Source organism: Orcinus orca, chromosome 15, assembly GCF_937001465.1.
Source record: "Orcinus orca chromosome 15, mOrcOrc1.1, whole genome shotgun sequence".
In the NCBI taxonomy this organism is placed as follows: Eukaryota; Metazoa; Chordata; class Mammalia; order Artiodactyla; family Delphinidae; genus Orcinus; species Orcinus orca.
The window spans coordinates 54,053,751-54,067,525 of NC_064573.1; the positions used below are offsets into that span (position 1 = coordinate 54,053,751).

At 39.0% G+C, this 13,775-nt stretch overlaps 1 long non-coding RNA gene across 2 annotated transcripts in view; it reads right to left on the reverse strand.

The window, feature by feature from the left end:
* Positions 1 to 1,515: 1,515 nt before the first annotated feature.
* The window catches only part of LOC125961304 (uncharacterized), a 211,018-nt gene continuing 198,758 nt past the window's right edge, over positions 1,516 to 13,775 (reverse strand). For both annotated transcript variants that reach the window (XR_007471846.1, XR_007471845.1), the window contains exon 3: positions 1,516 to 1,532. This is a non-coding gene — a long non-coding RNA (uncharacterized LOC125961304). The remainder of the gene's footprint in view (positions 1,533 to 13,775) is intronic.

Here is a 13,775-nt window from a genome sequence, read left to right on the forward strand (position 1 = left end):
TAAAAACTATCCTTCTCAAACTCTTCCAAAATATAGCAGATGGAGGAACACTCCCAAACTCATTCTACAAAGCCACCACCACCCTGATACCAAAACGAGACAAGAGATGTCACAAAGAAAGAAAACTACAGGCCAATATCACTGATGAACATAGATGCAAAAATCCTCAACAAAATGCTAGCAAACGGAATCCAACAGCACATTAAAAGGATCATACACCATGATCAAGTGGGGTTTATTCCAGGAATGTAAGGATTCTTCAATATATGCAAATCATTCAACATGATACACCATATTAACAAACTGAAGGAGAAAAACCATATGATCATCTCAATCGATGCAGAGAAAGCTTTCAACAAAATTCAACACCCATTTATGATAAAAACCCTGCAGAAAGTAGGCATAGAGGGAACTTTCCTCAACATAATAAAGGTCATATATGACAAACCCACAGCCAACATCAACCTCAATGGTGAAAAACTGAAACCATTTCCAATAAGATCAGGAACCAGACAAGGTTGCCCACTCTCACCACTATTATTCAACATAGTTTGGGAAGTTTTAGCCACAGCAATCAGAGAAGAAAAAGAAATAAAAGGAATCCAAGTTGGAAAAGAAGAAGTAAAGCTGTCACTATTTGCAGATGACATGATACTATACATAGAGAATCCTAAAGATGCTACCAGAAAACTACTAGAGCTAATGAATGAATTTGGTAAAGTAGCAGGATACAAAATTAATGCCTAGAAATCTCTGGCATTCTTATACACTAATGATGAAAAATCTGAAAGTGAAATTAAGAAAACACTCCCAATTCCCACTGCAGCAAAAAGAATAAAATATCTAGGAATAAGCCTACCTAAGGAGACAAAAGATCTTTATGCAGAAAATTATAAGACACTGATGAAAGAAATTAAAGATGATACAAACAGATGGAGAGATATACCATGTCCTTGGATTGAAAGAATCAACACTGTGAAAATTACTCTACTACCCAAAGCAATCTACAGATTCAATGTAATTCCTATCAAACTACCACTGGCATTTTTCACAGAGCTAGAAACAAAAAATTTCACAATTTGTATGGAAACACAAAAGACCCCGAATAGCCAAAGCAATCTTGAGAACAAAAAATGGAGCTGGAGGAATCAGGCTCCCTGACTTCAGACTATACTACAAAGCTACAGTAATCAAGACAGTATGGTACTGGCACAAAAACAGAAAGATAGATCAATGGAACAGGATAGAAAGTCCAGAGATAAACCCACACACATATGGTCACCTTATCTTTGATAAAGGAGGCAAGAATATACAGTGGAGAGAAGACAGCCTCTTCAATAAGAGGTGCTGGGAAAACTGGACAGCTACATGTAAAAGAATGAAATTAGAACACTCCCTAACACCATACACAAAAATAAACTCAAAATGGATTAAAGACGTAAATGTAAGGCCAGACACCATCAAACCCTTAGTGGAAAACATAGGCAAAACACTCTATGACATAAATCACAGCAAGATCCTTTTTGACCCACCTCCTAGAGAAATGGAAATAAAAACAAAAATAAACAAATGGGACCTAATGAAACTTCAAAGCTTTTGCACAGCAAAGGAAACCATAAACAAGACGCAAAGACAACCTTCAGAATGGGAGAAAATATTTGCAAATGAAGCAACTGACATAGGATTAATCTCCAAAACATTCAAACAACTCATGCGGCTCAATATCAAAAAAACGAACCACCCATTCCAAAAATGGGCAGAAGACCTAAATAGACATTTCTGCAAAAAGATATACACATTGCCAAACAGATGAAAGAATGCTCAACATCATTAATCATTAGAGAAATGCAAATCAAAACTACAATGAGATATCATCTCACACCAGTCAGAATGGCCATCATCAAAAAATCTACAAATAATAAATGCTGGAGAGGGTGTGGAGAAAAGGGAACCCTCTTGCACTGTTAGTGTGAATGTAAATTGATACAGCCACTATGGAGAACAGTATGGAGGTGCCTTAAAAAACTACAAATAGAACTACCATACGACCCAGCAATCCCACTACTGTGCATATATCCTGTGAAAACCATAATTCAAAAAGAGTCATGGTTCAAAATGTTCACTGTAGCTCTATTTACAATAGTCAGGACATGGAAGCAACCTAAATGTCCATCAACAGATGAATGGATAAAGAAGATGTGGCACATATATGCAATGGAATATTACTGAGCCATAAAAAGGAACAAAACTGAGTTATTTGTAGTGAGGTGGATGGACCTAGAGACTGTCATACAGAGTGAAGTAAGCCATAAAGAGGAAAACAAATACCATATGCTAACACATATATATGGAATCTAAAAAAAGAAAAAAAATCATCAGAAGAACCTAGGGGCAAGACGGGAATAAAGATGCAGACCTACTAGAGAATGGACTTGAGGATCCAGGGAGGGGGAAGGGTAAGCGGGGACAAAGTGAGAGAAAGGCATGGACATATATAAACACTACCAAACGTAAAATAGATAGCTAGTGGGAATCAGCCGCATAGCACAGGGAGATCAGCTCGGTGCTTTGTGACCACCTAGAGGGGTGGGATAGGGAGGGTGGGAGGGAGGGAGATGCAAGAGGGAAGAGATATGGGGATATATGTATATGTATAACTGATTCACTTTGTTATGAAGCAGAAACTAACACACCATTGTAAAGCAATTATAGTATAATAAAGATGTTTAAAAAAAGAAAAAAAATTGGATTTTTAAAGATTTTTTTAAATGTTCATATTTGTTTCTTCATGTCCTCAAATGCAGGAGGCAGAACCAATAAGAAGCATGAAAGCAAAATACCTGGAAAAAATACTTAACATTAGCATAACATTTTCAGTAATCATCTTGTACAATTAGAAATGTTTCCAAAAGGTATTAGTGGAGCTGAACACTATGACAATAAAGGAGGTAGTATTAACAATCATGCCACAACAACAGGTATTATCTAGGACTATCCAAGCCACCAGGACACACAGTCGTCGTAGGTACATCCCGCATGGATCTATACATGGTTATATATGGTCGCACCTCATTCAGGCATTAAGGAATTATTTTGTAATCATTTTACCTTGGAGCATTCTGTAGGAAATTACATTGCTTAGAGTTCAGTGTTCTGTGGACCCCTTCCTGAGGTTTATTTTTATGGCCATGGTGGACATTTGTTAACACCCACTTTGAAATTGTTCCAAACGAAATTTGGGGGCCTCGGTCACCCATCTGTTCATATGCTGGAATAAACTTGAAATTATTTTTAGGGAAAATCTTGGCTTACTCCTCAGTACTTGCTAAGCCCATCACTGTGGAGCTGGAGTGGCCTCCTACATAATTCTACATGGAAAAATACATTATCCAAAAAGACAAAGTATCATTATTAGACTGGAGAAAACACGTGCAGAGGAAAATACAAGAGCTCCCACAAAAAGTGTGGCAAGCCTTTCCCCAGTTCAGAGAACTTCAATGAGTATGGGTGTGTAGGTCTGCATTTAACCAGAGCACAGACTACCTGCTTCCCCAAACACTTATTTGAGAGGATAATGTCAAACTCACTGCTACTAGACACTTTTAGTTAAAAGCTTGATTGAGAGAAAAACGCATTTTACAGAATTGCCTGAATTATATGTTGTCTATTTACTCCTATAAAATTTGATTCATCCTTAAGTTAAGAAGACCATGGGACACCCTCACACCTGGCCTGCATTGCTTCAGCTGCTCATATAATTCTCCTACTCAACTGTGCTGATGAGGTACGTTCTACCAACAGCCTGCAGAGTGATGGTAAAGATGAAGCTTGTGGTATTTATTTGTTGAAGATATTGTTTATTTTATTAACAGTCCTTTCACTATGAGGTCCTTTAGAATAAATTTTCTCAGGGCTCACAACCACGAGTAATTGTGCATGCTTTGAAAAATCGGTGTTACATCTCATGGGCACTGTGGCTCATGTTTCCCTCTTAGTGTCAGCTGCTAGAAATCTGAGACCCACATCTGTGGTCCTCTAACGGTGTGTGGAAACTCAGACGTGCATTGTGTGTTCTAAATTCACCTGTCCTTATAACCAATCATTCCATCCTTTATTTTTTCTTCACCATAATTTCCTCACTGATAAAAGGCCTATGATACTGTACTTGTGTTTGTGGGTTTCAGGAAACAAGGTAAGGTATATATAGCTACACAAATACATACATTCAAAAGAAAGAAGGAAAGTTTATAAAACCACCTGGCCTCCTTTTCTCATCTGTGAAATGAGATGAGTAGGTACTGTCTCTCCTGATCTCTCCAGTGCTAATGGCATGTAATTCTAGAGTTTGGTTTCTCAAACTGGCTCGGCCACTGATTTCTCTGAACACCTTGAAGCAGATCCTACTCCTCAGTTTCCCCATCTGTGAAATCGCAGTCATATTTTATATTATCCATATTCCTTACAGCTGCATAAAACAATATGGTCTCTAAAACAGACCTACTTACTTTTCCATAACTTATTACATGTGCCAGGAGCACATATGAATCGTACTGCAATGCTCTAGAACATCACTTTGAATCACTTCCTTTCTGACAGGCTGCCATCCTCCCCATCACACTCACACACACACACACACACACACACACACACACACACACACACACACACACACAGCTCTGACTTCATAGTAACCTAAAGAAATCTATTTCTTACAAGACACCTTCCAAACCAGCCATAAAATTTTCATTCTGGTGTTCTTCGCATCAAAAGCATAACAGAAGGAAAACATCTTTACTTTCTAATGGATGAACCAATACTATTTCAGTTTTGCTATACTAATTCAGTTGAAAAGACTATGAGACAAAATGCAAAATTGCCACATTCCAAGCAGTGACTGAGAAGCAGTATAGCCTAGTGGTTACAGCACAGACTGGGGAGTCAGACCACCCAATCCCAGCTCTGCCACTTACTAGTCCTGACTTCAGCCAAGTTACCCAACATCTCTGTGCCTCTATTTTCTCATCTACGAAATGGGAGTAAGCTGATACAGGATCAAATGAATTAATACAAGCAAGCAATGGAAGATGCCTAGCACCTAGAAGCACACAATATTGACTATCATCATCACTCAGTCACAAAATCTATAGAATTTAATAGATTAATAAGTAACATCCACAATGAATTGAGCTATGATTGTTCATAACAGAAATACAAATGCATCAGATTTCTTTTTAAATAGGCGTTTTGTTTCCTTTTTGGACAGTAATCAGTAAGGAATATAGAATATAAGATTGCGAAAAAGTCATTTCACTTACATGCCTGTTTCCTCCTGGTAAAATAGAAAGGACCACAAGTCACTAATATATTAAAAGATTTATGGAAATATATGCATAACAATTATGTTAGGATTTTCCTATCTTCATTTTTTAAATATTTGCACTGTCTCTTGGAGGTTAAATAAAACAAATGCAATGAATAGAGGAAGATCAAGGTTTTTAAGACACTCTAAGGACAGTAAATAAGTATGTCTAAAGTGGCCATGTGGTAAATCAATTCCCAATTCTTAGCCCAATTCACCGACATTTACATTTCACCAGTGCATACCCAGACTGCAGCAGTAGTGACACACGTGGAGCTTCTTATGAACTATGCTTCATAATTGACATAACTTGTGTATTTTTTTTAAAATTAACTTAATTCATTAAGTAAAGCTAACCATAACCTTTTGACGTTGAACAGCACTTAACTTCCCTTTTCTCAGGAATGTTGAACTGGCTATTGTGTTTAAAGGGAGTGATTCTTCTCTTTATTTTAGGCTCGTGTTACAGCTTTAGTTTTATGTGCCAATTTTGGAAAACAATTCTAAAAGTCACATCATGAACCGTGAGGTATGTGCCCACGGAGAATTGTTTAAATTTCCTGAGGGAGCTTAGAGTCACCCACGCCATCTGGAGAGCAGTTCCCAGTCCCAACCGCGGCACACCTACCTGCAGAGTTCGTTTGGGTCTAACTTCAGCCTCCTCAAGTGGTTTCAAAGCTGATAACTGCTCAGTGATATCACTTTTTAGTCTTTGTACCATTCATTAAAGTGTTAAATCTGTTACATCATCCAGGCTTAACTCTTTCTTTTGGAAGTCAGAATGACTAATATAAAAAACAGACATCAAACGCTTGACTAAAGGAGGCTATATTTGGAGGCATCTCCCAACTAGTCACCATCTCCCTATGGAACAGTTCATTTCCTCTAAGTCACTTCCAAAATCTCTTGGGGTGTCACGCTATAACAGCAGGACCTCATTTTATGTCATACTTTCAACTTACTATGTACTATAGCTAACTATTGTATAGATTTATTTCCCTTAATACCTCTCACCAGCATCTGAAGAGGTCAATCTTTGCTCTAGGGTTCATAGAAAGGTCAAGATACCTTACCTTTCTGCTATAACCAACAAAATAATTTTTCTTACTGAAAAAATAATTCAATTTAAAAAAATTTTTTTAAATAAAATAACTTTTCTTTCGTCATTTATTTTGACCTATTTAGTTATTTCAACCAGTGTAACTCTTGGAGGCCATCCAGTCATTACTCAAATTCTTCCAAGTTGTATCGTATCACACTGGAGCCACCCCCAGGGACCAGCACCCCTGTGAGATGGCACTCCTCTGCCTATCTGCAGACTTCACTATCAGATTTGCAGCCAGGAAAAATATCGTTCAATAACATACAGCTCATCACAATTGCTTTTTTACCATTTGCCATTCTGGCTTTTCCTGATCTGGGTTAAACTCAGGTAATTGTCTTATGAGGTTAATATATCATCTATTTTATTTGCATTACCCTCTCTGACCTTTCTCTTTCTCCTCCCTGAAGAGTAAACCAGAATAGTTACACAGAATATCTCAAGAAACTGAAGCAAAAGCAGTTCCCTTTTCACTAGCTTTAAAATGAAACATTTCTATCATTTACTCAGTCACTCAAAACTACTGCATGTCTACTTCATGCCAAACACTATTCTAAGTGCTGGGAATGTAGCTGTGAACAGCTCAAGCTGTGTACATATGTATGGTCCTATGTATGGTCCATTAGAGTGTGTGAGGTTGCGGGGTGGAGATAGACACTAAACAATCATGGACACAGCACACAACACATCAGGTGGTTATAGGGCCTGGGAGGAAAATAAAGCAGAGTGAAGGAAAAGTCCATGTCACAGGTGTGGGAGAGTTGCTGTTTAAACTAAGCACAACATTCTGGGTAACATATACATTGTATAGAATACTTGCTAAACACATCACTCCAGAGCCAGGCCACTTGGGTCAAATCCACTTGGGTCAAATCCACTTGGGTCGTACATGTAACAGCTGTGTGAATGTTCTGCTTATCTGTTGCTGCATAACAAACTACCCCAACATCCTGTGGCTTAAAACAATAATGATTTATTTCACTCATGAATCTGTGCGTCGGGAATTCTGACAGTACAGAAGAAACTGCTCATCTGTGTACATGATGTCTGGGGCCTTCCCCGGGTGACCTGAACAGCTGGGAGCTAGAGCCATGACAACTGGGGCTCGCTGAGCATCAGTCCTTCTACATGTGGCCCCTCCACCTGGCTCCCTTCAGCCTCCTCCCAGCATGATGACCTCAAGGTGTCTCAGAGCTCTAAGAGCAAGCATTTTAAGAGACAGGAAATGGAAGTTGCCAAACCCTTGAGGACTGGATCCAAACACCGGCAAAGCATCACTTCTGCCATATTCTATTAGTCAAAGTAGACAGGTCTACTGGGAGATGACTCCTTTCACTGGGAGAGTGTCAAAGAATCTGTGGACATTTTTACTCTGCCAGAATGTCCTTCGACCAGCTCCATGATTTCTCCACACCTCCATTTCCTCAACTGTTAATATGCATAATAACAGGATCTACCTCATAGATTTGTTAGAAAACTTAATTAGTTAATAAAAGTAAAGAGTCTGGAAAACAACTAGCATTCAATAAGTATTCACTGTTTTATTGTTTTCAAGCTATTTTTAATATTCTTTAGTATGGGCACTGAATTTAAAACAGCATTTTCCTCTTAGACCAACTGGACTTTTAAAAATATGTGATGGCAAAGAATCTGCCACCAGATATTTCTTTTGGAAATGTACAAACTTTGTCTAGTTTTATAATGAATGACAATGGCTACTGCCCACTCAAGTTCCCCATTCCCTCAAACACACACACACCAAGTCCCATACTTTTTCATTCTCTACCCCAGGAATGAGTTGGCAAACAAAGGTTCTTGGTCGGTTGGAAAGGGGTTGGAGGAAAGAAAATGAGGACGATGGTGTTTTGTTATTAGTAATGGGGTTCTCACTTTGGTTGCAGGAGGTGAGCTTATGAAAGAATAGATGTACCATAGGAAACGTAGTTTTACATGGTCCTGAGTGATTCTGTAAGAACATCCAAACAATGCCAGGCTGCAGCAGAACAGAGCCCAAGCACCAGGGAAGCTGGGAGGCCAGCGCTCAAGCCTTCTCACCTACAGCTGACTGGGACCTAAGTCAAGACCACTTTCCTTCCCACTTGCTCCTTTGTCAAGTGTCACATCTTCAGCTGCAGGCCTTCTAGTTTGGCCACACCTCCACCCCCTGTGCTCTGTTAGTGACCCCTTGGAGTCTCTTGATGCCAATACTGAGTGCATGGGACAATGTCACCACTGTCCCTCACTAACATTATGAGGAAAGAAGCCAGCTTCCTCTTGTCTCATTTCAAGTTCCTCACACTTCCCCTTGAAATGCATTGTAATGTGCTTCTTTGGTTTACCCATCGGAGTGCCCTTCAAATTTGAAACACAGTCTACGAATTTAGTTACCCATCCAGAAGCAGCGATGACTATGTCTGAGACATCCTTGGTCACTCATCTTGTGTCCTTTGAGATGACAGGTGCTCCACGTGTGAGGTGAGATTAGAGTTATGGGTCCAGCTGAAAGTCAGGGACCAGTGGACACTAACTTGCTCATAGGGCTGAACTCAGGACCTTGCCCATGTCAGCTGTGAGTTAACTGAACACAGGCACTACTTTTATCAGTATTTTTAAGGCCAGTTCAAAGCATAACCTTCGAGGAACCCCCAAACACGGACTAACCGAGCTAGAGAAAATACTAATCACCTGACCTTAGGCAAATAAATAACAACAAAAATAAATATATCTTCTCACTACAGCCCAGAAGTAAATAAATGAAGGTACATTATACAAGGGAATTGCAATGTGTGGATCTTACATTTATCATGGTCTTATATATCAGCATCATAAAAATCTTCTTAAAGACTAAGCTAAAATAAAACTGCTGCTCTGATCTGTGAATTTGCCAACATGGAAAATAAATCAAACAAACACAAGATCTGTGTCTCCCTCTTATACTGATGGTTTGTTACTCTACTGAGAAGGACAAAAAATAAACTTTGATTAGCAAGAATTTCTTGAAAAGGAAGAGCAAACAAAAGTTATTTCAAAACAAAAAGTAAGGTAAGTATAAAATCCAGTCAAATTTGTTTTTAAATGGATGCATTGATTTATATTCTGTTTAACTTTGCCTTTTTTTCCCCCACCGACTGTGGAAACCTCATTTGATATATGAGAAAACAGTGTGTTGAATCAATCAATGTTGATTAAATTACATTTAACATCTGCTGAAGATTCAGAAATGTGAAGATTTGAGGGAGATTTTGGTATCTTCATTCTCATCTCAACTTGGAGCCAGGATGTGCACACAATCTGCCAGACGGTCAGGATTAGTCAGCACAGAAGGATGGATGAGGTGTTCTTTTTGTGGGAGGTAGTTATGTGCTTGTCAGATTGTCGTGAAATAGAGATAGCTTAAATGTGCATTTCCCCAAAGTGAAAGCATTATTTCAGAGGGTGATTTGTCGCCATATGCTTTCTCGTCTATTCAAGTTCTTTCCCCCCCACTATTTACAATTAACTGGAGAACAAAAGATTGGGGAGGATCCCAGAGATGACGTCATTCAGTATGTCCATTATGTGCTACTGCATAATAAGCCACCTCAAATTCAGTGGCTTACAACAACGATGTATTACGCTCCTGATTCTGCGCTCATGTGGGCAGTTCTCTGCTCTCTGTGGTATGGCTGAAGCCCCTCAGGAGGTTTATTCAACTGAGAGCTTAGCTTCTCTCAAATAGCCTGTCATCATTGAGTCGTCTAGACCAAGCTTCTTTTTAGCACAACACCTTGCTTCCAAGAGGGAGAGTTCCCAACATATAAGCACTCATCAAGCCTCGACTTGGGTCATGCTTGCTAATGAACCATTGGCTGCAGCAAGTCACATGGTTGAGCTCAGTGTCAAAAAGCAAGATGATTGCCAAAACTACAGTGAGGTATCACCTCACACGGGTCAGAATGGCCATCAACAAAAAATCTACAAATAATAAATGCCAGAGACGGTGTGGAGAAAAGGGAACTCTCTTACACTGTTGGTGGGAATGTAAATTGATACAGCCACTATGGAGAACAGTATGGAGGTTCCTTAAAAAACTAAAAATAGAACTACCATATGACCCAGGAATCCCACTCCTGGACATATACCCAGAGAAAACCATAAATCAAAAAGATACATGCAAAAAAAAAAAGATACATGCACCCCAATGTTCATTGCAGCACTATTTACAGTAGCCAGGACATGGAAGCAACCTAAATGTCCATCAACAGAGGAATGGATAAAGAAGATGTGGTACATATATACTGTGCAATGGAATATTACTCAGCCATAAAAAGGAATGAAATAGTGCCATTTGCAGAGACGTGGAGGGACCTAGAGACTGTCATACAGAGTGATGTAAGTCAGAAAGACAAATATTACATAATATTTATTATATTTGGAACCTAGAAAAACGGTATAGATGAACTTATTTGCAAAGCAGAAATAAAGACACAGACGTAGAGAACAAACATATGGATACCCATGGGGGGGGTGGATGAATTGGGAGATTGGGATTGACATATATACACTACTATGTATAAAATAGATAGTTAATGAGAACCTGCTGTGTAGCACAGGGAACTCTGCTCAGTGCTCTGTGGTGAGCTAGATGGGAGGGAAATCCAGGAAAGAGGGGATATGTGTGTATACATGTGGCTGTACAGCAGAGGCTGTACTTTGCTGTATAGCACTTTGCTGTACAGCAGAGGCTAATGCAACATTATAAAGCAACTATTCTCCAACAAAATTAATTTTTTAAAAAAGCAAGATGATTGCACAGGGTGTAAACACCGGGAGGGGTGGTGTTACCTCCATTTGTTGGGGAGCACCAATGTAGCAATCTACCCCATCCAGTTCTCCATCCAAGGGAAAGTATCTTAAGTACATACCTCAGTTATCGTTGAACATTTTAATAAGGTGGAACTCATTACCTAGCAAGACGCACCATTTCAATGAGACAATATTTATTAGAATTATTTATTTAATATTTATCAGAGGCTTCCTCTGCCTCCAACTTCCACTTCCATTAGTCCTATTCCTGCTCTCTTGAGAAACATAGAAAAAACACATTTGCTCTTTCTAAAGATAACACCTAAAAAAGAATGTAAAGAAGTTCCCATGTTTCTCCAAGTTCTTCCAAGTCCCCATATCTTTACCTTTCTGGACCCAGCATTCTCAGTTCCTTTTTATCAGTCTGGTCAAATCCGCAATGACAATGGTAAATTAGATCTATTTAAGATAAACTTGAATATTCTCTTAAATTTCTCACAGTAGGAATGCTAGCTCATTCAGAACAGGTGGACTAATTTTTAAAGCAATGACTAATAAGAGTCTTGCAAGACAATTATAAAAGACTCAAATTAAAACACAGAGAAAAGGAAAAAGAGAAGGAGCTCAAAATGGGAAGTTGGCAATGAAAGGTACATTGTTACCTTACGTAGGTTTGAGAACAAAACTAGCCTGAACCCTTGCTCTACATCATGTGAGGGTCATTCAAATCACCTTTTTACAGGATATAAGAACCCTTCAATGGTTCAGTTGGTCATATGTTATCTTGAGGCAAACCACAAAAACAAGCCTAGAGAACTGGAACTTTCTAGTGATGGATCCAGAGGAATCCAGCCTGCAAGAAATGGTCTAAGTATGATTCTGATCCTATTCAGACATTCCTCCCAGGAACACTCTAGAATAACTGAGATTTCAAGTCTTCTGTAACAAACTCCAAAGGCTAGAGCAAACTACAACCACTCCTGCCCACCTCAGAATATCTCAGGATATCCTCAAACTCAAATATGGACATTACTTCTTGAGAACTTTCTGGATCTGGGTAATCACTCAATTAAATTGATTTGCCAGAGCAACTACAGGTCAGATATTTAGGTACCCTCACACTGAAACCAGAGAAACAGGAACACAAAGGACAGGCAGAACTTCTAATCCACTCTACAGCCAAAACAGTAAGGCCCTGCCCATGAAGTCAAGTCCCTGCTGTGGTATTAGCAACTGTGGGCAATTTATTGATGGCACCTGGGCCTCTTCATCAACGGTAAGGAAGTACTTGGTAATCTGCAAGTTCTCTTTAGCCCCAAGTCTTGTTCAAGTCTCTTATCAGTTCAGAGCATCTCTCTTCTCTTCTAATTTGCTATTGTCATAAATTGGGCTCCATGCAAATGGACTCTGAGACAAACATAAACATATAAAAATTTATTGGGAAAATTATTCAGCTCAAGGAAAGAGGAGGGAACAAAGCAGGATTTGGTGAAAGCAGAAGTTGGCTTCAACAAAGCCAAAGTCAACTCAGCTGATCCCCCAGGGAACTCGGAAGCTGGAATGACCCTTGTCCTGAGTTGAAATGAGAAGGCCAGGTCTTTATGCCCCTGCCTTGACATTCACAGGATGCAGGCTTCTCCAGAAAGGGACGTGACAAGGGCAGGCAGATCTCCTCTGCCAAGGCACTTCCCAAAGAGAGCTAAGAGGCATCTGCTGGTAACACTTCCAGCAGCTGGGGAATAAGTCCTTCATTCCTGAAGGAAAATTTGGGCAACTTATCCAGATCCCATTCTTTATATTTAATGCAGTATTCTTTCCATGGCCACACGATGTGATATATGGCTTCCCAAGACAAGGTTTGAACTTTATCTTACACAATTTGACTCATATTCTGTTCAGCCACAGTTTGAGACCAAGGTCTAACTGAGAATTCAGAGACCTTGAATTTCAAACTGACTAGGTTGCTTCATATCAAAAATGTCAGATTCACCAATCCATAAGATGCTCTTTCCTTTCTTCCTTCCTTCTGAATTCATAATGCAATTGTCCTTGGCGCAGATATGTAACAGAAATATCATTGTCACATCCAGTTGCATCTACGGAATAAGTCTATATACTGAAAAATTAACAAATTCAAAGAATATTGATTTTGAAACTGCCTGCCTGGTTTTTATCATAATTTCATTAAATTGCAACATAAAAATAGGGTATAAAGATAATATACTGGTTTCCCTATTGTGTCCTTATCACATATAAACAAATAAACAAAAAAAATTTTCATTGTCAGCTTAGTCTGCCAAACCAATCAGAACAATTGTTTTGACACCAAGAAGAGTTTGTCTTCCTATCAGTTTATTTAAATATTTCACCCCAAATTGTATCTACTGGAAAAACAGAAATTAAAATAGTACATGCACACCCCCCACACACACACACCCCTCACTCACTGGCAATACAATAGCTTCCCTGCTTAAAATTAGCATTATCTAAAATCTGGAATTTAATTATTTCAAACTACCTTGATACCCT